Source organism: Thunnus albacares, chromosome 2, assembly GCF_914725855.1.
Source record: "Thunnus albacares chromosome 2, fThuAlb1.1, whole genome shotgun sequence".
In the NCBI taxonomy this organism is placed as follows: domain Eukaryota; kingdom Metazoa; phylum Chordata; class Actinopteri; order Scombriformes; family Scombridae; genus Thunnus; species Thunnus albacares.
Window position 1 is genome coordinate 15,280,582 of NC_058107.1, and position 13,837 is coordinate 15,294,418.

Genomic DNA, 13,837 nt, shown 5'->3' on the forward strand with positions numbered 1-13,837 from the left:
ACAAGGGACACCACCATCATCATCACTCAGCCACCTCATCATCATCACCATTCTCATTATCAAGCTTGAGATCAAATTCGAGCCTGGCTCCGGGATAGTGGGACTTCAACACACCTGATGTATTGTGTGTCATTAGATTGTTGTTATTACTGTGCCATGGGGAGTCAAACAGGATGGAGATTCACTCCTGTAATATTCTATATGGCCTACTAGGGAGGACCCACTTGACATTCTCCACCTAATGACAACAATCTATTAAGGTAAAGGGCTGACACATTAATTTGTTTACCCTCCCTCTTTCTTTTCTCTGCCTTTTTCTCTCTCACCCCCACATATGAACAACATGTAACAAACCATGCTCCGCAGCAATAGGTCCATCTCAACACAACAAGCAATGCCTGCATCCTTGTCTGCTGTAATCCACATGGCTCATAGTATTGATCGCTACCAGATAAAATCAACCTCAGTCTCTTGTTTAATTCGTCTCAATTAACACCGTAGGATGCATGTATCCATTTAAATGGCAAAGGAAATTTACCAAAACCCATGAGTGACACCACAGGCTGGTAACCATGCCTGTCCATGCATTCTCTGCCTGCCCAACATCTTGCTCAGTCTCGGCCCTGCAGGGCAGCTACTGCTAAAAAGGCAGCTGCCTGATGATCGATGACTTCATCCAGCCTCCCTGATTCCTCCACTTGAGCTGAGAGAACACTTAATGTAACAGGCCCACAGAGAAACGCCTTGATTAGGCTGTGAGAGCAAGAAGCCACAGGGAGCCACTTACAGGGAGAAGCTTTCCATGCAGGAGTCTTTACCAGACTATACATACAGTCATTGATGTATATATGATGCCTCAAACACATAGCACTATTCGCAGTTTGCTCCATACACATTCAAACAAACACTACTCCACTCTGTTGCCAATAGGAGGACCAGACCATCCAGCACAGCTGGTGTATCCCAGTGTTGACTCTCCAGTTGGGGAGGACTGCCAGAGGGATTTACTATATCACTGTGGGCAGTGCAGAGATTGGTCGGGTATGAGTCGATCAGGCTTTATCTCTCCCTAAGGTACCAACACAAATCTCTCCAATAAATAACCTGTTCTTAATTCTGATTTCTTAATGCAACTCCTGCAGAGAAGATTAATCAGTTTGAGTGAGGCCCCCAGATAGCTTGTTCCCGTGGAGTTTGTGCCCTATCCAAGTGCATAGTAGCTATGACTGGTTTAAAGAACTGATTGCAATTTTATTTCTTTTCAGAGAGGGACTCAACACCTTCCAGCTCTGGCATGTACATACTCTCACATATTCACACACACACACACACACACACACACACACAAACACTCATGGCACTTCTTTCCAAGCCCTCCCAACATCTGCTTGTTCTTCCTCTGATTAAAAAAATCCTCTGCGTTTCATTATCGCTGATTTGCATAGTAATAGCGTGCATATTAAGCAGCTACTTCAGAGGGTGGGCGGTCTAATGAATGCCGCAGTCTCCTCTGTTTTAACTCAATTTTTCCTCATCCATATTCAGTTGTGTGCCCCCTCCCAGCTCCCTCACGACCCCCCTGCCCTCAGGGATGGCAATTCTGTTTCCGCTGAAACGCTTCCTCCAGCCTCTCCCCAAATCCCAGACCCCTCTCCATTAATCCAATTAATTAGAGCCATTGATATGCAGCCCGCTTAGACCAAGCAGCTGTTTGCCTGCCAATTGCCTTGCTATGAGGAAGGGGGGAACGGGTTATAGGGAGTAATATCACCCAATGCACATACAGCAACACTTAGTACTCAGCGTTGAGAAAGTCGCCACCCACAATGATCCCACCAAGTCACCGCCATCCTTAAAGCCACAAGAAGCATGTCATGGTTGAGCTAACTTCTGATAAGTGAAACTCATAAAGCTTGTTCAGTCATATCTCTAAAGGGTAAAGACCAGATAACCTTTTCACTTTCACACAATCATTAGACCATTGAAATGTTTGGCACTTTGCCACTGTTTTGACATACAGAGTCTGGATGGAGGGCTGGCTAGTAAACATGAGTAAAGCAAGATGCATACAAATTGTGTTGTAACATGGGCTTTGGAATAGAACAGCAGTAACTAACATTCAAATCCATTTTGTCTCATTCACACTTATATTGTTTTATTACCCTTGAGCATAAGTTCCTTCCTGGGGAAACAAAAATGAAGGCAAAGTAGATGAGCAATGGAAATACTTATGCCCTTTTATTCAATCAGCCAATGCATAGTATTCCTCTGCGGTTTGACAAAAAGGAGCTAAATATACATCAATGGATGATAATTCTCCCAATAAAGTACCCAAAATAGAAAATCTGGGGAGAGATGTCCCTTGGTGCCCAGAGTAAGAGGTGTGCCTCAGAATTACCATACAGAAATGAATTGCAGCGACAGTGTCTAATGTTTTGTGACACAGCACGAATGTGCACACCCTGGCCCAATCCAGAGCTGAAGCCGCTCATCGGAGATATTAAATTAAGAAGTGCTGGAGTAGAAGGGTAATTCACTTTTCTGCTTCACTGGCTATCATTGCCGAGCAAAGGAACGCTGGTGGTAAACTATCCCTATCTCGCCTTCAGTCTGTCTCTCTCACTCTCCTTCTTTTGACTCACCTTTCTCTCTCTATCTTTTTTGTCCTCCTCCTCAACAGTCATCTATTCTTTCCTGTCACCCAGATGTCCTTTTGAGATCATGCATATTTTCAGTACATAATCCTATTGATCCAAAATATTTTCCCAAAATGACACGTTCACTGCAGTTTTTAAAAATCATACGGCTAATTTGGTTTGAATATCCATTTATATACTCTTACATTGTCATATTTCATCAATGTGTGATATTTAATGGATTCCAGGATATGATGAAGTATTATAATTTTATGACTTTCCCTTAACCTTCCAGGGAGCTCAGATGAGAGTTGTCATGTATGTGTATTTATGTCCAGATAAAGATATCACCAGACAAGAATGTTGATATTTGACGATTTTCCAAAACCCTAGAGGCTGTGGATATGTTCAACAATAACACCTTTGTTGCCAATTAAAACAAACAAAAAACTTCCTTTCTACACTAACTGCGCAAAGAAACTACAACATGTTTGAGGTTAGGGAAAGGTTGTGACCATGACAAAAACTATGGCTAATGTAAGGCAACTTAAATGATGGGGGATAAGGGGAAGATTGTGATTATGATTAATAAGAAGGGCAACATTAATTGCAGGTCTGTGACAAGATTAAAGGACAGCTTCACAATTTTTCTCAAAACAATAGTCAGGCACCCATATGAACATTGAAAGAGGTTTTGCTTGCTTTAATCATTCCTCCTGTTCATACTGACCATTAAAAGATTCACTCGAAATGTGATTACAATGTAAATGATGGGGGACAAAATCCACAGTCCTCATTTTGAGCAAAAATGAATTTAAAAGTTTATCTGAAGATCATATGAAGCTTCAGCAGTTGGAGATGGTCAAATAAAGCGGATATCTTACAAAGTTACAGTCTTTTTAGTGCCAAAGTGCTAGTGTTTTCCTGTTCAGCTGCAGTGGAAGGATAGAAATAAAAAGAGAGAATTTGGCACTAAAAAGACAGAAACGTTGAAAGATATTGACTTGATTTGATTCATTTCGACATGTGAAGCCTCATATTAGCTTCAAATAAGCTTAAATACATTTTTGCATGAAAGGAGGCTGTGGATTTTGTCCCCAATCACTTACATTGAAAATGCATGATGAAGGGATCTCTTAATGGACATCATGAAAAGAAGGAATGATTACAGCAAGGAAAACATGTGTCAATGTTAATTTGTGAAGCTGACTATTGTTTTACTTGAAAAGTTGTGAACCTATCCTTTAAAGTCAGATGTGCTACATGCCTATCCATCACCCCAAATTTCTCACCTTTACTTTCTGCCTTGTTACATAAAGGGCACACTACTTCCTGCATTGGCACTTAACATTGGCATTGGACATAAATTCTGAGGAGCAGAATTATCCAATATGGAGGTAATTCCTTGGGATACTGAGCTGGACCAGACGTGGGACATAATTATCTGTTTCATTGCACAGGTAATTAGTTGCTCAAGTAATTACTATAGCACATGTATTGTTAGTGCTATGTGCAATATGTGGCTGCGCTGAAAATCAAACTCAGGCATGTTTTTAAGTGCACATTCTAGTGAAAGTCATGCTAGTCTAAAACTACACCGGTAGGTTTATCCTACCGCTATAGGTGCATTAGCCCCTAACATAATGTTGACTCCTAAGCCTAATAGGTCTATTGAGAATGTTTTCTATCTCTTGTATGATGGATAACTCCATGTAGGATTGTTAAATGAAAGAAAAACAGCCTTTCCTGATGTACTGACACCAAAGCCTGACGATTAATATTGATTCAGATTGAGGACAACATTTCTCCTTTATTATGTTGTGTCTACACTGTAAATGTTTTGACATGACATTGTGTCATCTCTGTTTAACTATTAATTAAAGATAATACACTTAACAGCAACACTGACCCATAAATGCATGGGGAATTACTGATTTCTGAACAGTAACATTTAGATTGTGAGTTTTATGTGACACAATAATAGGACATGGAAGGAAAGAAGGCTACGTGTAGTTTTCTGTTGATTTTGCCTTGCAGCTCATTTGATACTTGTGAGTAATGACAATAGAGAAAAGGTTGGTCAGGAGAGAAGTTGGTTAAAAAAGTAGAAATTAACATTCAAATGCTTTCTTTAGTCCGAACGTTCTTGCACTAGCGACATAGTCCTGTGTGAAAAACCCCACCGGTATGCAAGCTAGAAAAAGCATTTGCTACGTTGTATTGCAATCAGCCAAATGTGTGAACAGCCTGTTCTCCCACAAGATTTAAACTTTCCTTTTGAGTTCATGTATCACTCTGTTAGTGCGGTAGTGGAGCACGACTGAAACCAAAGACAAATCAAGACCAGCTTTGAAACAGGATGCATAACGCAGTGGAGGTGAAATCAGATGAGAGAAAGGACAATTTGTTTACCCCTGATGAAGTGTTGATGTTGGAGGTCTTTGTTTCAGGAATATACAAATCAGTCTGTTTAAGATACTTTGGTACCTCACTTTAGGGACTGACAAAAAACGTTGGCTTGAACATGAACACGCCTGGGAATGTGCAACAGGGCTTTGCTTTGTTTCAGCTACAGATTCAATCGCTTATATTTTCCGCCCTTTCTACTGCTTTTCTCAGTATGCGAACACGCACAAAGAGGATGTCAATTTAACAGTGATCACAGTACAATTAAGTAAATGGTTATATTGAATAATATGACCTGCATTGAATATTCATGGTTAATGATGATTAACATATTCTCAATTTATTGGTATAACAAGTCCTCCAAATTAAACAACCGAATAAGCCGTTTGATAATGTACTCCAGAACGAACCATGGGAGCATTTTTTAATATGGCGCCTCTATCGGCAGTAATTGTCATAATTTGTCTGTGCTTTCAAAAACCATTACAAATCCCTGTTTAAGAAAAAAATAATAATAATAAGTGTAATAATAATAAAAATAATAATAATAATTAAGTGTTATGGTGTGACAACGCTCTGGCAAACGCAAAAGTCTGGTTAGGATTAGGGTCAGGGAAAAATCATGGTTTGAATTACAATGATCACCTGAAATGTGGTGTGGGTTACAGTTACTACCCTCTTAAAGTAAGGCACCTTCGTCATCATCATGAAAATCGTAGTTACAGTTTTTAAAAAAACGGCCTCTAGATGGCGTCTGTCACTCAAACTTAACTGTAGGTTATTTTTGGTGACTGACATTACAACCTATATTGTTGTTTTTCTTGGGAGGACTGGCTCGGTATAATGGTATAACCTCCAGCAGGATGGAGACATTTCCTGAAAAGTAAATAATGAGTGTGGAGCAAGAGGGAAATCGTCCATTCAGTCCCTGTACAAATCTGCATTTTCAGCTTCATTACGATATTGTCGTAGTGCTAAAAGCTAAAAGGCCCAAAAGAGCTCAAGAGCTCAAGGACTTAGTCCGGACTAATTGAGAACATCTCAGGACTCGTTGCAAAGATGAGGAAAGAAGAAAGTGAGAGAGATAGGAGGTGTCTATTTATCTAGGTGAGGAAGTGCCTCTCTAACCCCTCCCCCCCCCCCCCCCCCCCCATGTCTTCTGAGGCAGAGAGCTGTGACTGAAACACATCGCTGCACCTCACTCGGGATGAGCTCCAAATAAATGGGGGGAATGGGGGCACAGAAGGAGCGTTGAAAAGACAGGCGAATGGAGGCTGAAGAGGAGAGCTCCTTAAAAAGGGTTGTCAAAATAATGAAAACAAATGGCGACCGAGTCTCCTGAGATGGAGAGGAGAACTTCATTTGTGAGGCGTCTTCGCCGGGATTCTGCTACGCTGCAGCAAGTCCTTGGTTTAGAGACTAGGGGAGCCTCCGCCACGGCCGAGGGGAAAGTGAGGAGAAGAAAAATGAGAGCAGTCATTGTAATAATTGTTCTGGGTCAATTATTCCCACGTTGGAGCAAATCATGCTGATATGTCTTAGCATGCGGCTGGGAAGGGAGCTGCTGAATGTAGCATTACCATGGATATGATCCCCAGTGATGCCTGTGCAAAAAGCAACAGTGTGTATTGATTTAATTCGGCCAGTCTAATTATGAGCAAGGGATTCAAATACAGTGTTTTGGGAAGTCAAATGTGTAGAATTTCACAAAAGATGCTTTTACTGGCTGTCAAAGTGGACTAAATATTGTCCAGACATTGTGATTATAACTATCACTTTCACAGAATAGTATTTGAGTCTAAAAGGAGGTGATGTAAGAAAATATCTTAAGCAATATTTTTTACTATACCTCTTTCCAGCTTCTTGTCTTCTTGGCTTATTCTAGATTTAGTCTTTTGAATAAAGCCAACCCAATTGTTATTTTGATTTTCAGTGAGATATAACATACGCTCCTTTCTTGCACTTCTATCCCCTCAATTCCTCTCTTTATCTCTCTTTCCTCTCTTTCATCCTCTCTCCCTCTCTCTCTGGCACCTAACATCTTCTTTTGCTTATCACTGCCTCCCTTCTTCATCCTCCCTCCTTCCCCCGACTTTGACTTCATCTTTCAAGTGCAGAAGCCGCAGCAGCAGCATCTTCCCTCCCCATCTCTATCCTCTTCACATCGCTGTCCGCCGTCTGCATTCCTGTCACGTGCCCACCAAAGGTTATATGGCCCACTTTCTTATCAGCTGCATTGTGGGATATCTCGGCTCTCAGGCCTGTCTTCTGGAGAGCTATCTGTACCTCCCTCCTCCCTCTGTTGACTGCTGGGAGGACAACCTTTGTCGACCTTGTTTTTTTTTTTTTTTTTTTGCCTTTAACAGAATAAAAATGAAAGAGAGAACGAATGCAACGCAGAGAGTGGGAGGAAAAGAAAAGGGGTAGAAGGTTAAAAAAAAAAAAAGAAAAAGCTTAAGTCCCCTGAGAGAATGTGTGATGAGATTGGTCCAGAGTTAGCCTTGTAAGAAAAGCGCCGTTGGCCCCCTCTCTGTCCAAGTACAGTAGACATTGAATCAATATCGCCCACCCACCCCCTCCATAACCATTCTGCCCCTACGCGTGCCGTCCACCTGTCTGCCCGTCTGGGGGGTTTGGGTGAGTTGGTGGGGGTAGAAGGAGGTGAATAGATGTTTGACAGAGCCGTCATGTACACATTCGTTTTGGATCCAGCCAGACTTTTGCTCTAATAGACGCACGTGCTCAAGGTCTTTGCGGTCACATAGAGACAGAGGAGCAGATAGATGCCTCTCTGCAGTACTGAGAGATTCCAAACATGAGAAATGTTTGGAATCCCTTACATTGTAAGACACAGTTTAGGAAGTTTAGTGTCAATGAATATAGTTTTAATGTTTAAATGCATGTGTTTTTTGCCTAACATTCCTACATACCTCAGGACTTTTTCATATTGCTTGTAAACTTTTCAGAACATGATAATGATGTACTGTCTCCTCCTGCAAAAATACATTTTTCCAATCATTTATAGTTGCCAAATGTTATTTTCAAAACTTATTGATATCTTTCAAAATAGCCTGTAGTTTATATTTATACACACTACATACAGTATTGCACCGTGTTACACATAGGTTACTGTAGTTGTTCAGTGACTGACACTTACCAAACACAGATTAGTCAGTACAGAGATAAATCACAATCCCTATCTTGTGGTCATCACAATATGGGTATGAGTCTGCTTTTTTGCTGTCAGGCTTATGTAGTCTGAGTTAGAATAGTCAGTCTCATAATTTTGTTTCTGAATGATCTGATTTGTCACTTGGCACAAAAATACATTTTTCATCATCAGTTCCTTCAGACACATCTTCATTTTCAGTGTCATCAAAACTCTCCAATATCAAAGCAAGTGCTGCTCTGCAGTGAACCCGAAACAATAGTGTTGCACCGTAATGTTATTGTGAGAGTATGCTAACATAAATGTCTTCATCATTTTGTCTGTTAGTTCATTCCAGTGACACAACATGTGACAGTGGCAGCAAAGCACATTACCTGCTATCTGCATGTTATGAAAAAAGACACTTAGAAAAACATAAGAAAAACAATGACACTTTGACATTGGAGATTTTTTTTCAACAAATAGTTTGAAAAAAAGGGTGAAACAAAGGTATCAGATGAGCTGTATGTATGGTCTTCAGGCCCTGAAGACCTGAGGCATGTGCTTAAAGATATTATAAAAGAGAATTACTTTAAAAGTTTTTAGATATATTAACTTTGGTTGCAATAAGAAAAGTGTTAAGGTACCCATTTTTTTAAAGCTCAAGTGGTATATGACCCAGTCTGCTTGTTGTGTGTTTCTGAATGTATAGTGAATAATAACTGAGCTTTCACAGAGATAACAGACTATTCCCACCTACTCCATCATCTATTTCTAGTGCTGAGAAACATTTCACACAGTGGCCTGAGTGATCTCTTACTTTACCGGCTCACAGTATTTCCTGGGGCTTCAATACAATGATCACATCAACACACATTGCATAACGGAAGAATAATGACAGCTTAGGTACGGATAACAGCAGCAGGTAACAAACAGAATTATCCCTCCATGGTAGGCCTGCCACGGATATAGAACCAACATGCAGCCTGCAGCTGTAGAGATGAAGTGATGCATATTAAATCCATGTGACATGTCACTTGACTTATGTGGTTTGTTGTCAGTTGTATCTATAGCACACTAAAAATACAAAAATAGCTATTTTTATTATATATATATTAAAACTACTTTAATCATATTTATATCAGAATAGTTATTTTATGACAGATGATCACAGGAAACACACATGTGTAGCCTGAACTGATTCAACTCATATACTTCAACACTCTCATACACTCACACTAATTAATTCCATTGTTTGACAAACTTCAAATTCAAGATCATCTGTTGAGATATCTCATTAAATGCTCAATGGGTAAACATTGTTATATCAACTTTAAACAAACCATGACGGATGTTGCTCTACGGCCAGCATCCAATGATAAGAACATCCTTTGAACTTTGAAAGGAAGCCTCTTATCCTCAATCACCTTGGCACTGGTCAGACTGCTTTCTCAAATAAGTTAATTGCAACTTCAGCAGCTTTGTTAATAAAACATCAGGGTGCTTGTGCATGTTCTCTCGAATAAACATCTGCTTGAGTTTAAAAAAAAAGGTCACGGCAAATAAACACGTCATGTCTCAACAAGATGAAATGTCTAAAAAGTGTTTATGTAGCCCAAACACAGACACACTGTTTTTCACTGTATTCATGGCCATTAACATAATCTATTACGGAAGAAGCCACACATGCTCCATCATAGCTTCTTCTGATGGACCCACCTGGGACTAACTAGCTTGGAGTTGTGACTTCAATTTCTGGATTGGATCTGCCCCTCTCCTCCCTTTTTTCTTAACTGGGTTATCCATTCAGTTACGCACAGGAGGAGAGCAGGGTTAAGAGGGGCGATGGGGGAGCACTTAGCGAGTGAAGGCCATGATGGCAGGGCTGGAGTGTTATTTAATGAAGTAGAGGATCAGGACGCATAGCGCTGAACACATGGGGTGGTGTAGGTAGTGCTACAGGAGTTGAGAGAGCGTGTTTGTGTGTGTGTGTGTGTGTGTGTGTGTGTGTTTGCAGGTGGGGGTGTTGGCGGCAGAGGTGACAGCAGGTTGGGTTGTATGTTCCACCGGGTGAGGGAAGGAGGGGTGGAGGTTGATGGTGCAGCGAGCCTGGGGGCGCTAATAAGATCACTTTTTATTGGCCCACAAGCCCAGAGGAGTGTTTGTTTGTATGCATGCATGATGGAGGGGATAAAAAGTTAATGCATAGGCACTGTGGAGCAGGAGACTGGGCTGGTCACTGCTGCCCCCTGCAGGGCATGATCCATCTATGTGTGTGTGCATGTGTGTGTTTGTGTGTGTGTGTGCAGGAGATTAGTATTAGTGCTCTTGAGTCTATGTCTCCTCACAGACAAATTTCACAATATAAACTGTAGACATCTTTATGTTGATTGAGAGCCACTACAATGTGATTTGCTAAAATTATGATACACACACACACAACAACAACATTTGACCATGTAGCTCAGAATCAGTCATACTCTGCATATGTTCCTTTGGCATAGCTTTCCTGTATTACGTCTTTGATTTAGCATTCCCACAAGGAAGCAATTTGCTTTCATGTCTGCACCTCATATAAATTGATGTTATTACAGTTTTATTTACGTTATTGATCACAAATGGCTAACTTTTTAATTCTACTCACCGCACGGCCAAAAGAACTCATTTGTGAAGTGTTTTTGTGCTGAGTGAGTGTGAAAGAGGAAGAGAGGAAAATCTGAAAGAGAGACTTTCAGAGTAGCTCCTTGACACCTAAAAGTTCTGCCTCTGTGGACGAGGAGGAGATGGAGCGAGGTATCAGGGTTGGGTAGTAAAAAAGGGAGTGGATCGGGGAGGGGGGGCGGGTGTAAATTCAACACGGGGGGAGCTAGGTGAGGAGAATATCAATCGGGCATGCGGCGTAGAGGCAGCCTGCCACGGTCCGCTCCAGGAGAAAGATTAGAGAGGGGATCAGTGTCATCAGCAGCAGGAGAGTAATGGTGCGGGCCAGGTTCAAGGCTGGAGCCAAGAACGTATCAGCATCGCAGCCACCCCCATCCCATCACCCCATGCAGACCCCCCCTACATGAAATAGAGGTTAACCGCCAATCCAGACTTTTTCCCCCTCTTTTACAGAGGGTGAAAACTACCGCTGGGAGTCTCAGGACAATTTTTATATAGGATTAGAAAACAAAAATCAATATTTAATTATCTTTGAGCTTTTTGTGTCACTGCATCTTTAGGTCAGTAAGTGTTCGGGAGCCAGGGTCGCCCCGGCACTGTAAGTGAAGGAGTCGTTAAAGCTTTTTTTTTTTTCTTTTTTTACAGAGCTTTCATTGCACAAGGTTAAAGTTTCATGAAGGTGCTGTAGCCTTGTTGTATGGGCATGGGTTTGAGTGTGTGTCAAATGTCTGAAATGAATAGGCTTATGACGGAATGATTGATTGCTAAATTGGCTGTTTTACATCATCTTATTTAAAGCTGGCATGCAGGATTTTTGTCTCCCCCTTCTGGCAGTGAGAATAATTACAAAAACACTGTCGAGCCATGCTTACGTCATAAGCTCCATCATGGCTTATTCCGTTGCTACTGTTATGGCTGTTAAACGGTGGATAAATTGTTTTGAGCATCACACAACCCCTCCGAAATGATTCGTTTTATTATCAGAATTTGATCCATTTTGTACGATAACATTTGGAAAGTCTAGAAGAGCCACATGATTAAATTATTTTATCCCCAATCAAGTTAGCAGAGGAAGCTAACCGTTAGTTAGCTGCTCAACCGGAGGAGGTCTCTGGTGAGCATGCTCTGCCCATAGAGAATGTGCAATATGCATTCATCCAGCCAGCACAGGAATGTTATCAACGACACCAGATGTTTAAAAGTATTCCATGAACTCATTTGCCCTTTACATATAAATGAACAAATGTTTATTCATATGTAAAAGTTCTGCACCACAGGTTTAAAACAAAATATGCTTTTGGCACAGTGATAGACATGGATGCAGCTCCATGCTTTGACATAATATAAAACTTTCAGGTTAATTATAATTTTTAATGGCTCTCCAGAGGGATGGTCGACAGCTAAAAAACTCTGGCCCTTGACACAGAAACATACATCCCTACACAGCACTGCATCCAACCCAGTACATAAAACACTGGCTGTTTACGTGGCTCTCAGATGCTGTATTGGATTAAGGTGGCTCTTTAGTTTTTTTTTCCCTGTGGCAGTGGCCAATGAGCCTGTGGAGTGGATGTGACGGCCGCTTAAGCGGTGACAAGCAGGTCAGTGTCGCTGATGAAGGAGTGAGGCCAGTTGGCCCTCGGATGTAGTCATCCTTTAAAGCACAGAGAGAATCTATCCTGTTTAAGGCAGACACCCAGACAGACATGGCCGGTAGACGGTAAGGGAGAGAGAGAGAGAGAGGAGAAGAAGAGACAAAAGGAAGTGGGCTAGGTAAAAGGAGTGGCAGAGACAGAGAGCTTGAATGTCCCCATTCTGATCAGTACCTCTGTAGCAGGCAAAAATGTTCCCCAGTCCCTTGGGCCATTTATTAAAGTGATGAAGAGCACAGTGTTCAACTATGAATCAGACTTCCCTGTCTGCTATGTGCTGCATAGGGGTACTCATGGCCAGGTACTCTCCTCACTTGATTGCAGTGATGCTTTTTGTAGCTTGCGAGAGGAGCCAGGATTGCCATGTGAGAGTCTGAGACAGCCAGGTAAAAGGAGAGGAGAAAGGAAAAGAGGCCTTTCACTGTGGATACACATTAGCCTTGCTGTGCATATTAGATTAGATTAGATCAGATTAGATGAAACTTTAATGATCCCTGTGGGGAAATTGGGTCATTCAGTAGTAGAAAATAAGACAAAAAGTGAGTACTGAAGAGAAAGAAAAAACTAAATAAGCAGTCAGGAAATTAATTAAAATAACTAATCCATTGAAAATAATGTTCATTAACAGTTTTACAAGTTCGGATGGATGCAAAACTATATGCATAGCTTGCTATTCACCTGCCAGTGTGACTGAAGGCATAATAGCCACTTCCAAGGCTATCCCTGCTATATGCCTGTATACATCTAAAATATTAACCCCTTTGCCTTATTCCTGCCAGCTCTTCCCACATCTGCACACTGTGTGTGTGTGTGTGTGTGTGTGTGTGTGTGTGTGTGTGTGTGCGTGTGTGTGTGTTTATGCAAGGTTGTGCTGTGCTATGCTGAGCCAAGCTAGGCTACACCATCCCTATGCCTCATTTCCCTTTATGAGAATGAGGGAAGTCCCATATGCTGATTATCCTATATATAGCCACAGTTATAATCATGGGGCAGTGGAAAGTATAAGGGCTGTGTGGGGATAGAGGCTGATACAGTATCACTGAATTATAAATGGGAAACTCATCTCCATGTCTGGTCTAGAGAGAAGGACAGAGAGAGTGAGAGGAAAGGCAGAGTTGAATAATTCTGATTTTCATTCGTCTTGGTTGTTTTTGTGTGTGTGTGTGTGTGTGTGTGTATGTGTGTGTATGAAGGATTTATAGCTGTAATTATGGGGTTTCTTCTGAAAAATCTGCCTGGCTGTAAAAGGATTAACAGTTGCTGGATGTAGATATGGGTGCAGATACATTGTAACACACAGCAAAAGATCAGCAGCGCTGTAAAGCCTTTCCAGA